The following is a 14663-nucleotide window of genomic DNA, read 5'->3' as shown; positions in this document are numbered from 1 at the left end:
GGGGACACTCTCCAGGGAGAGCGTGGGTCCTCCCAGAGAGGAGAGGGACCAGGGGCCCCTCCTGTGCTCCAGTTTTACTGCGGATCCCAGAGAAGTTTCCAGAGAGTCCTACCAGGTCCAGCTCTTGACTTTTGACTGACATCAGACTTTCAAGTGCCCACTGCCTTGACAGTCTAGGTCACCTGGGCCCGTGCTGACCAGTTCTAATGGAATGCTTCACCAGAGATTCTTCTAGATTTGGGGGTTAGGAGGAATAAGCCTTATCTCCCCGAATTTCAGGATCTGGTCTGTGAACAGGGCTACAAAAGGCTCCCCTCAGGGTAACTGGGTTCCTCTCATGCACATTATTTCAGGCCTGCATTTCCCTTGCAGATATCAGGTAGTTTACTGAGGAATGCGACCTGTCCACGTAAGCCAGGCAGGCTGCAGGGGAATGGCTTCTTGGAAAATCAAGCCCGTGGGGGTCAGCACAGTGGGCCTTGACCTCATGTTCCCACCACTCCATCTGTCTGCCCCTATCAGCAGGGACAGTAGGGGATGCGAGGCTGGCCTCCTCTGGTTGCCCAGCTTGCTCTGGATGTGGACGTCTGTCCTAGGTCCAGGGTCAGTTTTGGCTTATGCTTATGATCAGCAACGACCCCTTTTTGTTCCCAACCTTGTCCCCATTTAATTTCCCGTGATTTTTCCTTTGCATGCAACACTGGGAATTGGCCCTTTGTCTGAAAAGTACCATCTAATAAAAGGTCACCTAGGGATCAGCCACATGGCCCCAGGCCCTTGGTGCTGGCCCAACGCTGTCACCGTCTCACCTGCATTTAGTCCACACTGTCCTAATTACTGTCCTGCCACCTCTGGCCTTGCCAAGGCCCATCTTGGCTGCTGGTCTGCTGAGAACATCCCGTAGGTCCGCTCAGGTCCGGGAGTGCCAAGTGGGACTGGGACGAGGGGCAGCATGTTGACTGATCAGCCCTGGAAGGTCAAGGAGGTCAGTGTGAACTGGGTGGCTCACGGGTCAGGGGGGCAGGCAGTGGAGGGAGAGTGCAGGGGCGCAGGGGCCAGGGGATAGGCCACGGCCTGGGAGTCCTGGTGGGGGAGGCTCCAGTCAGGCCAGGGGAAGAGGAGGGAGCCCTGTCTTCTTGGGTGAGTTACTTGACCAGACAAGCAAGCAGGGCTTCTAGCTAGGGTCACCCTCATTCAACAAGTCGCCTGCAGCCCACTGCTCTGGGGTCCAACAGGGCGACAGCCAACAAGGGCAGGTTCAGCCAGAAAAGGAAGCATCCCCTTGCCAAGCCCCCGATGTGGATTAGGTGAATTTTCATGTTACAGACCAGGCTCCAAGAGCCAAAAAGGACCTTGACCAAAGCCACGTCTGTCCTACAACAGCTCCTGAAATGGCCCCTGTCCCTGTCCTGAGGCACCAGGTCTCCCTTCAAGGAAGCTTTGACTTTGTGTAACATACACTAAATGTTGGATTTCTTCATGTTGAGTTTTTAGTTGTAGTTGAACACAATACCCTTTTTTATGTATTTAGAGGTGGTGCTGAGGACCAAACTCAGGTCCCCACATGTGCTAGGCCAGCGCTCTACTGCTGAGCCCCAACCCCAGCCCAAATGTCTGAATATTTAACAACCACGGCCTTTTCCAACACAGACAAAATAGTGAATGCATTGAGAGAAAGTAAATATCTGAGTCAGAATCTTTGGACATTGATTGTGGATAATAAGTCTCTCAAAATGCCTGCCCCTGCTGTATGTCGAGTCTTGGGAACTGAGTGTTTAGTTTCAACAACTGAGTGTTTAGTTTAACACAAGGCCATGCAGCTAGCTCAAGAGCCCATGCTGGAGCCCTGTCTTCCTGTGCAGGAGGGGTTCTGGACGGGCAGGCAGTCCAAGACACAGGTGGACAGGCAGCAGCCCATCCCTGTTCCCGGGCTGTGCTCAGCTTCAGCTGGAAGCTCACTCTTCTACTTTGGTCCTCTACCTGCGTTCCCAAGCAACTCACTTCAAAGATATTTTTGTTTTCCACGTTTATCTTTATTGTCTTTCTGCTCTCAGAACCTTAAAAAAGTCCTTTGACCTTGGGAGAGGTAATAAAAAACGATGTGACAGTTTATTTGTTACCTTTAAAAATATGTGAATAATGACATTTTCCGCCCCCCCCTCCCCGAATTACACAAGAAATCAAAATGGGCTACAACGTGATTAGCCGGTAATTACCGGTAATCAGAGACTTGTTTCTACATAATTCAAAGTCAATAAAAAAGGCAGACGGTGGAGCCTACAAGTGGGCGTCCCACTGCCGGCGAGTTTTCCTTTTGAAGGGTGCTCACCCCTGGTGTCACAGGAAGACACTTGCTGTTTGGAAGCTCCCAGGATTTTAAGGGGAACCAGCTCCAGCTGGAGCGCGCCTTTGCTGCCACCTGCTGGAGTCTATCGCCAATTCCTGGAAGTGGGGAGGGAGGCTGGAGAGGCTCAGGCAGGGGGCTCACAAATTAGCAAGCCACGGTCCCCAAATAGCAGGGGGTAGGCTAGGGGTGTGCCTCGGTGGTTAAGCACCCCTGAATTCAATCCCTTGAACCAAACAAACAAGATCCAGTTACATTTCAGACTATCCAAATAACAAGGTTTGCTGCTAGCAACCCCCTCCCACCGCGCAAAACCCGGTTCTGTGAAGGCAGCGCTCGCCTGACCCCTCCGTCGTGGTGCACAGTTCCCCAACATCTGAGCCTAGTCATGTCCCTCCAGATGACCCCTGTGCCGACCACAGTCCTGGAATCTTCCCTCTATGCCCTCGCCTTGGGAGCGCATGACCACGCCTCCCTGTGGAGCCAGGACCTAGACCTGGCTGGGGGCCGGAGCAGGCGGCGTCTCCTTGTGCGTTTTCCGGTGGCGCTTGGAGCTCCAGAGATGGCGGAAGGTGAGGCCGCAGACGTCGCACGTGTAGGGCTTGGCCTTCGTGTGCAGGCGCCGGTGCACGTTGAGGTTGCTCAGGTGGCTGAACCGCTTCTTGCAATCTGAACACTCATAGGGCTTCTCCTGGGTGTGGATGCGCTCGTGCACACGGAGGTCTGAGGCCTGCATGAACCCCTTCCTGCACTCGCTGCACTTAAAGGGCCTCTCCCTGGTGTGAGACCGCTGGTGGATGACCAGCTGGGGATGGGTAGGGGAAACCCTTCTGGCACACCCCGCAATGGTGCCCAGCTGTGCCCGCGGCTTCCGCCCCCGCAGGGCCCGCAGGTGGCGCAGTGCTGGGTGGAACTACTGAATTCACCCCAGCTGGACCCAAGAACCGGCCGGGATCTGGGGAAGCTTCCTGGGAACGTCTCTGCTGTTTGGAACGGAGATCCATGGGAGCATCTTCTCCCTGCCCAGCGAGGGGGGCAGGGGTGCCAGTGTGCTCATTTTTACTACAAACTTCTTGGGGCTTCTTCACAGAATCTGCTGGAAGAAGGAACACACACAGCACTTACTAGAGAGCATTCTCCAGGATGCGCGAGTCCTGGGAACTGAATGCTGATGGTGCGGGAGTCCCCAGCTCCCCGAGATGGCACCTGGGGCTCCCAGTCTACTCACCAGGACCCTGCGGAAGCTGAGGCTCGGGAGACCCCTGGACAGGGAGGTCTCCACCTTCCTTCACATCCTCTCCCTGGTTCTGCAGGTCTACTTGGGCAGGAACCGGCTCTGGCAGGACTTCCTCACCCTGTCAAGTGGCACACAGAATTGCCAACAGGTCACATCGGGTGGAGCAGGGAAATCTGTCTGTTCCTGCTCTGATCCAACCTTTCCAAATTTGGTGGAGCTATCTGCACTACCCCATAGCCAAAAGAAGCGACCTCGGGGAGTTCCTAGGTCCTCTGCTGATGGGACCCGCCACCTTCCCACCAGGCCCACTCCAGGGGGCTTTCTCCTCCTCAGGGCTCCTCTCTGTCCCTGACCCCCGTCTTCCCGACCTCCAGGAGGCACTACTGCTGGGTGATTCTTCCTGGTGCGGGGCTCTGGTGCAGTGTGTAGCAGCATCCCTAGTCTCTACCTGCTGGACACCACTAACAGTCTCCCCATGTACACACACAAGGACAATCCAAGGAAGTTCCCAGACATGGCCGGCTACCCCGAGGAAGGCAAAACTACCCTGGCTGAGAACCACGCCTTCAATAAGGAATTAATAAGTTTCAGAAACTGGGTCCTTGTGGCCAGTTGTACCCTGAAAGGGTCTTTTGGATCCCGCCCACTTGCCATGACAGGCAGACCCAGCCCTATTCTCAGGGACTGCTCTCCCACACCCTGAATGGCAACAGCTTGGACGGGGAGAAGGGCAAGAGCCTTGTTTGCCAGCACCTCTGTCAGCCATGGAGTGTGGTCCAGCCCACCCTGCATCTCTCAGGCACACCGGTGTCCTCTGGTACCTTCTCCCACCTCCCCAGGGGGCATTGACTCACCTGTTGTCCTGGTCTCTGGCCCTCCTGGGGGTTATGCAGTTCCTGGCTGGCCTCGCTGCTCGGAGGAGGTGCCTTGCTGGCTGAGGATGGGTACTTCCTGGTCAAGTCCACAATGCTGTTTGACTCACCAGCCACGGCCTCCAGCATCTGAGCATCCGGATTCTGCATGAGGAATTTCTGTCCTTCTAAAACAATGACGGACTGTAGGGGACATGACCAGACAAACACCCAGTAAGGACCCAAAATGGCTCCCCCTCCTCAGTCCGGCTCTCTCCAGAAGTGCCCCGCCCCTGGGCCAGGGCTTCCATGGCCACCTGGACCAGCGGCCCTTGCTGTGGTGTGGGGGTCCTCCCAGTACTGTGGGGTGCTGCCCAGGAGAAGCCAGAAGTTGGAGCATCATAACAAGCATCTCCAGATCCTGAGGCAAAGTCCCCACCCTGCCCTGGGGCAAGATGACTTTATCACCATCCCCAGGTCTCTTACCTATTTTCTGTCTCTGTCTTAAAAGTAACATAAAATGCTAATTTAAAATTGACAAGTTGGGCTGACCTGCTCCATCTCAACCTGGCACAGTCCAGTCCCTGTCTACCTGGCTACAGGTGGAGACGTGGTGCCTTAAGACTGGAGCCTTGTGGAGGCCCCGTTGGTAGCTGGGGAGCCCCTGTAACCCAGGCTGCCATCCTGGACCTCATGGGAGCAATTTCTGCAATTTTATCAAAGCTTACCATTCCCATTCTCAGGTCGCCCTTAGAATGTCCCACGGACCCCACAACAGGGCAGAAGTGCCAGAGTTGTCAAGCAAACTCAGGGGAGGCCATGGCTTGGAACTGGCCTTGTGCTGAGGATGGCTGAGCTAAGTTCAGGTCAATGTCAGGTGCTCTAACCAATTAGCCAAGTGCACCATGACCACCAAAGTACCTCCACACCAGGCTCCCCCTTCCCATCCCATACCAAGGATGGGGTATCCACTGCCGCAGTCCGGCTGCAGCAGAATAACTGTGGGGTGACGAACAACTTGTGTATGTTGATACAACTGGAGTAAGAGCCCTTTATTGTAGGACAACAGAGGTATTTATACATTTTGCACAGCTTATCCTAATTAGCATAAACTAGATACATCAGTCAACCAATAAGGAATCTGCACACTTAATGGCTCCCTTTTGTTACTTCTCAGACCACTCCCTCTGGCATTTTGCCAGGCACCATCCACAGTTGTTTATGAACTCTTAACATTTCTCTGGCATAATACCAGCTGTTATTTTGACTTGTTTACAGACCTTAATATTTCCCCCTTTTGCTTAATTTAAATAAGGATCATAGTGGTTTTTACAGAAACACCATAAATAACCTGCTACAAACAGAAAGGGAGGATACAAAATGCTACAATAAAAAGGCAACAGATGGCTCCATGGAAGAAGCCCTTGGAAAAATTATACCAGCAATGACACCGTTTGCAAAGATACCGAGTTACAATTTGTTGTAGATTACAGTTTGTTGTCTCAGTTCAGGTAAAGCAGTGTCTCAATAAATTAACTCACAGTCCAGGTAAATCACAGTCCAGGTAAGTTCTGCAGGCAGCTAGCTTGGTCCGAAGTCTCCTCCGTTTCTCAGCCGAGATCTCCTCCGGTTTTCAGCAACACTGGAAATTCTTCCACCTTTGTCTTTACAGGCACTGAGATGAAGGCAGGAACTCCGGATGGCTAAAGAAAATCCTGTACCATTTCACTAAGAAAACAACCTTCTGAACAATTTAGTACATTATCTTAAGGTGTTTTACATTTGAAATAAGCCTTAATAGTGCTCATTACTCTTTAGCTTCCAGGTGTGGGAGAACCATTGTAGTTAACAGCCTTGGAAAAGATCAAACTTCAGGGACGACATGTGGGTCCTCAGCCTGCAGCGTCCTGGGCAGCCCCAGATGGCCCTGGGGAGAGTCTGGGACTCAAACTGTATCCCTGCACAGGTTTGGATTTGGGCTCCCAGCAGTGGAAGAGCTGGCTGCTGCTGCCGCTTGCAAAGTACTTGCTGCACCATGACCCGCTCCCGCAGGTGGCAGCCGCCGCAACAATTCACGCACCCTCTGGTAACGAAAAGTATTCAGTAATAGCCTTTTGCTGCAACTTTTTTTCTGATAATCCTTCTTCTTCTGAACTTCTTTCTTCTTTCTAACTAGAGTTCCTGGGCTTTTATCAACACATGCCCTAACTATTCTTGGTTCCACTGGGGTGTCTCTTTCCCTTATCAATTTACTTTTCATTCCTTCCATATTTTCATCATAAAGACAATACAATACACTGAGACAAAACAAGACACAAACATACTGTATCAATCTTCTCCATTTTCTTGAAATGGCCATTTTTCCAATCGCCCGATCTGCCTAGGGACGAGCAGATTGCTCCCGTCCTATCTATGGACGGGCAGCTTTTTTTCATCACTTACCCTGAGTGTCCCGGGGCTCCCCGTAACGGGCCACCATCTGCCGGGGTCCGGCTGCAGCAGAATAACCGGGGGGTGACGAACAGGTTGTGTATGTTGATACAACAGGAGTAGGAGCCGTTTATTGTAGGACAACAGAGGTATTTATACATTTTGCACAGCTTAACCTAATTAGCATAAACTAGATACATCAGTCAACCAATAAGGAATCTCCACACTTAATGGCTCGCTTTTCTTACTTCTCAGACCACTCCCTCTGGCATTTTGCCAGGCACCATCCAGACTTGTTTACGAACTCTAACATTCCCCTGGCAAAATGCCAGGTGTTATTTTGACTTGTTTACAGACCTTAACAATCCACCACAGGCCCCCAAGGATACCCACAGACAACTGCACTTCCTACTCTGCTCAGTTTTGTTCATAATTGCTCCCATAAACTCTGGTAAGTTTAATTGGTCTGTAAGTCTTCCTTTGACTCCCTATTAAACTGCAGTTGTGTCCACTTATAAAGACTCCCTGATATTGAACCTTTTACCCCATGGTGGGGCAGAGTGTGCACACCCCATTAGACCCTGCGACCCTTGCTCCTGCCACACCCCCTTCCTCCCTCTCCAAAGCATCCAGGCGCACACAGCCACCGTGATGGAAGGTGCCCTGTGTAAACCCCACCCACTCCAGCGCTTCTCAGCTGGAGGCCACCTGGAAGACACTGGAGACTTCATCACAATGAGGGAGCTAGTGGCCTCTGGTGGGGAAGGCCAGGGAAGCTGCTAGTATCCTCCAGAAGCAGGACTCACAATGGACTGCTACTCACCCAACACCCCTGCTGGCCAGTGTGATGGACCCTCATGGAGTCCAAAGGCTGTTACTGCCCTGGCAGCCACAGATGCATGGCCAGCAGACACTGGCCACCTGAGACAATGAGAAGCTGTCCCCTGGACTCCAACATGTCATGGTCAACACCTTAAGGTCGGCCTTGCCCCCTCCCCCTCCTGCACTCCTCAACCTGGAGCAGCTGACCTTTGGGGCTAGGCCACCCTGCTCTAGGGACCGTCCCCTGTCTTGCCAGGGGGTTAGCAGCCTCGCTTGCCTCACCCATCAGATGCAGGTAGTAGTTCTGCCCACTCCATTGTGACAAACACAAAAGTCCCCAGACCTTGCCCAGCATCCTCCTGGGGTGCTGCCTCCTCAGGTAAGAGCCAATGAGGGAGTCAGCCTGGCGGCTGACCCTTGCTGCCCTCTTGCCCACGCCCTGCGCAGGCCGCACTCACCCATTTCTGGGGCTTCCTGTGGCTCCTGAGCAGGTCCTCCAGGTCCTGGCACCTCTTCACACCACTCTCCCTGACCAGGACCTGCAGGTCCTCGGGCATGGAGATCATGAATTGCTCCAGAATCAGGGCTGGGGATGTGGCTCAAGCGGTAGCGCGCTCGCCTGGCATGCGTGCGGCCCGGGTTCAATCCTCAGCACCACATACCAACAAAGATGTTGTGTCCACCAAAAACTAAAAAATAAATATTAAAAATTCTCAAAGAAAAAACAATAAATAAAAAAAAATTCATTACAACTGGGGCTGGATTGTGGCTCCCTGGCAGTGCACTTGCCTGGCTGGCACATGTAAGGCCCTGGGTTCAATCCTTAGCACCACATAAAAATAAATGAATTAAATAAAGGCATTTGGTCCATCAACAGCTACATAAATAAATAGATAATAAACAAGAACACTCTGACCGAGGTATGGCTGTGACTCAGTGGGACAGTGCCCGAGCCCTGCGTCCGTCCCAGCTCTGCAAAATAAACAAATAGATGGGTAAACTGAAAGGACCGGAGCTCATTAGGACCCAGAGACGGGGTCGGGGAGTGGGTGGGCAGGGTGTGGGGGGCCTGCCACCTCAAAGCTCCCGAAGCCACCTCCCGGTATTTCCCTCACTCCCGTGGGCGCTGTTTTGTTGGTTTGTGGTGATAATTCTTAACATGAGAGCTGTCCTTCAATTTTTTTTCCAGTCCTGGGGGTGGAGCCCGGGGACACTACCACTGAGCCATCTCCCCTGCCCCTTTCTTTTGAGACTGGGCCTTGCTGCGCTGCCCAGGCTGGCCTTGAACTCGAGCCTGCCTCCAGCCTCCCAGTACCTGGGACACCCGTGTCGCCACCAGCCCCACCTCTCAACATATCTGAAGCACAGATACGGGTTGTTAGCTGCAGGCTCCGTGCTGCCTGCCTGGCTCTGGTGCAAGTGGAGAGCCGTCCCGCTGCCCGCCCAGCTGGCAGCCCCTCTGCTCCCACAGCAGGGCCTGTGACGCTGTCCCTGAAGACTTGCTGTGTGCCAGGGGTCCTCCTTCCTCGCCACAAAGCGGGGGTGATTGGCCTGCTCCAGGGCACAGGCAGAGTGGCCTGGTACCTGCACCACCCTGGGCCCGGCCCCTCTGAAACTCTGAAGCCTGATTTCTCCATCTGTCCACCTCTGGCTAGACCCTCCACAGTGCTGGCTGCCCTCTGGGTCCTGGTGAGGGAGCCCGCTCTCTCCTGGCCCCAGCTCCAGAGGGTGCAAAGACCCCAACCCCACGCCAGGGAGCCTGTGGTTAATCCAGATCTGCCCTCTGGGCTTGTCCAGGCAGAGGGATGGGCTCGCAGCCCGTCTGAGGTCCACAGTGAGCTCTGCGGTTTCTTGCTGCACAGCCTGCTGCCCCGTGCCTCAGTTTCCCCCTTGAGATTGGGGGGGAGGGGAGATGCACTGCTTCCTGGGAGGCCAGGATGGGAGGGCTGTGCTGGCACACCAGGGTGCCGCCCACCTCAGGCTGGGGTTCCTCCTCTTCCTGCCTCCCTCCCTCTGGGTTTCCCTGCTTCCTGGGCATTTGGGCACATGGCCATGTGCTGATTGCTGTCCTTAATCCCAGGACAGCTGAAGACCCCTGATGCTTGAGGCAGGTTCAGGCAGGGCTCCGCTCTGTGGTCCCAGTGTTGTAGGGACAGATGAGGCAAGGCACCCAGGACAGCAGGAAACAGTCCTATTTGGCTGCAGCCAGGTTCAGAGGGCACAGCTGTTGCTATCATCAGTCAATCCCCTGAACCCCGAGTTCAGGAAGTTTCAGAGTTTTATACCCAGCGTGTAAGGGAGGGGCTCAGAAGTTCCCATAAGAGCAGCCTTTTCTCTCACTGTTCTGGGCAAGTTAACCCCCAAGGACCACACCTGAGAAGGGGAGAGCTTCTTCTCCCCCTTCTTTCTCCCCCTGCCAGCTGTTACCATGGAGCCCAGTGGGTAACTCCTCTTATCCTAAAAATGTAGACATCTCTGTGAAGCCCAGCCTCAAGGCCAGAGGCCTTATTGGCACATTTTTTACAAACTACTATACTGCATATATTTGTGAAAAACTAGTAAGGGGTGTGCAGCACCTGGAGTGCTGGGATCTTCTCGGCCAGTGGCCAAGTAAACAGGGCGACATGAAAATAGGAAGTTTATCTACATTGGCCTCTTTTGCAGAGACTCTTTGCTGACAGACCTAAAGCCAGCCATGGTGAAGATTTCTGGAGAACCCAGTTAAGACTTTGCAGTGGAGCAAGGGGGTGCCACTTGGCAGTAGACCCAGGCTCCCGCACAGCCAGGCAGAGCAGGGAGAAGGGAGCCCTGGAGCCAGGCGCAGCAGGGTCCACCCCAGCCCCTGCCTCCTGCAGCATGAGGCTCTGAGGGCAGGGCAGGGGGGGAGGTCCAGGTGCAGGGCCAGGGCCCCAGGGAGGCACCTGGTGCTGCCCTTCACCATCTGACCCTCCCTCTCTCCGCCCTGCCCAGTCCTGGACCACCCTGGACCCTCCTAGCTTGACCAGGACAGGGAGAGGGCGTGGGCTTGGGACCACCAAGACCTGGGGAGGGCCAGGTGAGTGGGTTAGGGTCCCTGTCCAGACACCCCCCATTGGCTCACAAGTGCCCCAGCTGCCCCCGCCCAGCCACCTAGTAGTTGGGGACCTGGAGAGGGACCCCACCTCCCCTTGTGTAGAGTCCCTCCAGATGTGAATGGTGTGAGGAGTGTTCCAGGGTCTCGCTTGAGGCAGTGGGAGAACACAGGGGCGGGTCCCAGGGGGGCGTCTGCATGCAGGGGGAGCACCAGCCCGTGGCCCCTCATTCCTGTCTTCCTGCGAGACCCCAGCCCTGACATCTTTGCCCTGAGAAACTGATGTGACTCCATTTTGAGAAACCAGCCTCTACCTCAGAGCAAAACCTGTCCAAGAAGGGGCGTGACCCTTGTCCTTGGAGAGACCCACAGGCACATACCCACCCTGCTGTGTTGTTTATCTACAAATAACAGGAGAGATCTGCTGCCCCAGGTGGTCCCTGACTCAGTCAGGCTAGGTGGGGACCCTAGCAACCCCCTAGCAACCACCAATCAGCATGAGACAGGGAAATACCTGGGATGCCAGATGACCCCCCAGTAGTTTATGGTGGTTGATACAAGTTGGGAGACCATGGAGTTCAGCAGGAACAGCCCCATGGCCTAAACCAATCAGTTCTAATGAATACCCCTTTTGGTACTGACCAATCACCCCTCCCCAACTTGTTCCCACCAGTGAATGTGCCAATCATGTTTTAGAGTTGTTTTATGATTTTCCCGCGGTGTGTGATGATTTGCTAAGAGATGCTATGATGTATGTGAAGTCCCTGCCTTCCCCAAAGAGTGTATAAGACTGCTGCAAACCCTGGGCTCGGGGCTCTCAGCGTCACCAGTTGCTGTGGCGCGTGGAGGACTGAGCTAGCTCTCAATAAACACCTCTTTGGTGCTTACATCGATCTTGGTCTCTGGTGGTCTTTTGGGGGTCCCGAACTCGAGCATATCAGCCTGTGAGATGAAATCAAAGAGGAGGCTGAGCTGAGGGGAGTGGGGGGCGCTGAGGGGAGTGGGGGGCAGAAGGGAAGGGAGTGGGGGGCAGAAGGGGAGGGGAGTGGGGGGCAGAGGGGAGGGGAGTGGGGGGCAGAGCAGGAGGGGAGTGGGGGGCAGAAGGGGTAGGGAGTTGGGGGCAGAGGGTAGGGGAGTGAGGGGAGAGCTGGAGGGGAGTGGGGGGCAGAAGGGGAGGGGAGTGGGGGGCAGAGGGAGGGGAGTGGGGGGCAGAGCTGAGGGGAGTGGGGGCAGAAGGGGAGGGGAGTGGGGGGCAGAGGGGAGGGGAGTGGGGGCAGAGGGGAGGGGAGTGGGGGGCAGAAGGGGAGGGGAGTGAGGGGCAGAGCAGGAGGGGAGTGGGGGCAGAAGGGGAGGGGAGTGGGGGGCAGAAGGGGAGGGGAGTGAGGGGCAGAGCAGGAGGGGAGTGGGGGCAGAAGGGAAGGGGAGTGAGGGGCAGAGCTGAGGGGAGTGGGGGGCAGAAGGGGGAGGGGAGTGGGGGGCAGAGGGGAGGGGAGTGGGGGGCAGAAGGGGATGGGAGTGGGGGGCAGAAGGGGAGGGGAGTGAGGGGCAGAAGGGGAGGGGAGTGGGGGGCAGAAGGGGAGGGGAGTGGGGGGCAGAAGGGAAGGGGAGTGAGGGGCAGAGCTGAGGGGAGTGGGGGCAGAAGGGGAGGGGAGTGAGGGGCAGAAGGGGAGGGGAGTGGGGGCAGAAGGGGAGGGGAGTGAGGGGCAGAAGGGGAGGGGAGTGGGGGGCAGAAGGGGAGGGGAGTGGGGGGCAGAAGGGGAGGGGAGTGGGGGGAGAAGGGGAGGGGAGTGGGGGGCAGAGCTGAGGGGACTGGGGGGCAGAAGGGAGAAGGACGGTGGCCGTGCCTGCGATTGGCCCTGAGAACTTGCTGAGAGCTTGCTGAGTCCTAGCATCCACCCACCCTTCCTCTCCCAGAAGCTCCTGAAGAGGCAGGTGCCCGGAGGTGGAGGGTCCCCAAGGCTGGCTTCTTGTCCTTCTCTTCTCCAGCTCCCCGCCCCTGGAAGACCTCTATCTTGACCCCCTTACTATGCAACCCAGAGCCTGAGCACCAAGACCCTGAAACGAAGTCCCAGACCTCGTGAAGAGATGTGGAGTATTGAAGGAGGACTGCAAGATGCTGCTCAAACCTGCCATCCTCGCTCCTTGGAGGAGGAGGCAGGAGGTGCGAATGTTGAAGGCCAATATCATCAAATCAGCAAGATCTTGTCTCAAAATAAACAATGAAAAAGCTGAGGCTGTAAGTCAGTGGTAAAACCCTGGGTTCAACTTGAGCCTTAAATAAGTAAAAGCAGGAATTCAATATCCTTGGAGGGTCCCAGGATTTATTGGTCAGTTCTTGGAATAGGTATAAGATGTCCTTAAAGGACACAGGGTGATTGGGGACTGTTAGGGAGGCTGGGGAAGAAGTGACTGTACTCTGGAACCTTCTGTGTTATCCAGGCCCCCCTCCATCAGCCGTGAGGGACAGGTCTGAACTCTGTGATGGCTGGACTGGGGGTCCTCCCAGGGGACAGCGCCCTTCCCTGTCCTTGGATACCACAGGGGCGGGCACCTGGAGCAGCCAGAGGGCAGGAGGTGGCCGGTAGCTGGGTCTTGCTTCCCTTACCTGGTGCGGGATCTGGGGGGACAGCCAGGTCGAGGAGGGCGGGGCCAGGGCCAGGGGCAGGGGCAGGGGCAGGACTCAAGGTGCAGACCAAGGCCTTGGGCTTTGGGCGGCCCCTGGGAGGGGCTTCCTTCTGGTTTCTGCATGTCCCTGCTGCGTGGCTGGCCAGTGTCACTTGTGGCTCCGTGGTGTCCCCCACCCTCATCTCCCTTCTGCTTAACGTTGGTGGCTCCAGGCCCCCAAACCCACTGGCCTGGTCAGCATCTCCTTTCCCATAGCGCAGTCTGCAGGTCAGGAACGGGGCTCGGCCGCAGGGTCCCCAACCCCGTGTGGCTTGCTGGGACAGAGGTGCTGGCAGTGTTCAGCCTGGGTGGGCCAGTTACCCCAGTCCAAGGTGGCTTTGTCCTGGAGGCTGCTGTGCGGGTGATACCACAGGAAGGCTGGGCCCCACGCCGACCCTGCACAGGAGCACTCAGTGTAGACAGGGAAGACCCACCCTGCACAGGAGCACTCAGTGTAGACAGGGAAGACCCACCCTGCACAGGAGCACTCAGTGTAGACAGGGAAGACCCACCCTGCACAGGAGCACTCAGTGTAAACAGGGAAGACCCACCCTGCACAGGAGCACTCAGTGTAGACAGGGAAGACCCACCCTGCACAGGAGCACTCAGTGTAGACAGGGAAGACCCACAGGAGCACTCAGTGTAGACAGGGAAGACCCACCCTGCACAGGAGCACTCAGTGTAGACAGGGAAGACCCACAGGAGCACTCAGTGTAGACAGGGAAGACCCACCCTGCACAGGAGCACTCAGTGAAGACAGGGAAGACCCACAGGAGCACTCAGTGTAGACAGGGAAGACCCACCCTGCACAGGAGCACTCAGTGTAGACAGGGAAGACCCACCCTGCACAGGAGCACTCAGTGTAGACAGGGAAGACCCACCCTGCACAGGAGCACTCAGTGTAGACAGGGAAGACCCACCCAGGGCCTGGGCAGCTCAGGGCAGAGCCTTGGCCTCCCCGCGGCCACCTCAGATGAGAGCCCAGGCAGAGGCTGGCAGCAGTGGGGAGGGTCTCCCTCTCCCCCAGCACCTCATTGCTGGCCCAGGAGGGGCCACAGGGCCATCGGGTCCCCGAGAGAAGAGTCACCGTGGGCTTAGCTCCACAGCTCAGGCAGTCCTGTCCCCAGGGAGGCTGGGTACACGTGCCGTTAAAAACAGGAGCAGGGGCACACTCTGATGGTCCCCTGTGCCTTGGAGTCACACCTCAGCACACCACGTGGCCCCTTCCAAAGGGGGCTCTCACCT

Source organism: Urocitellus parryii, chromosome 15, assembly GCF_045843805.1.
Source record: "Urocitellus parryii isolate mUroPar1 chromosome 15, mUroPar1.hap1, whole genome shotgun sequence".
NCBI classification, from domain to species: Eukaryota; Metazoa; Chordata; class Mammalia; order Rodentia; family Sciuridae; genus Urocitellus; species Urocitellus parryii.
This window is presented reverse-complemented; position numbering follows the sequence as displayed.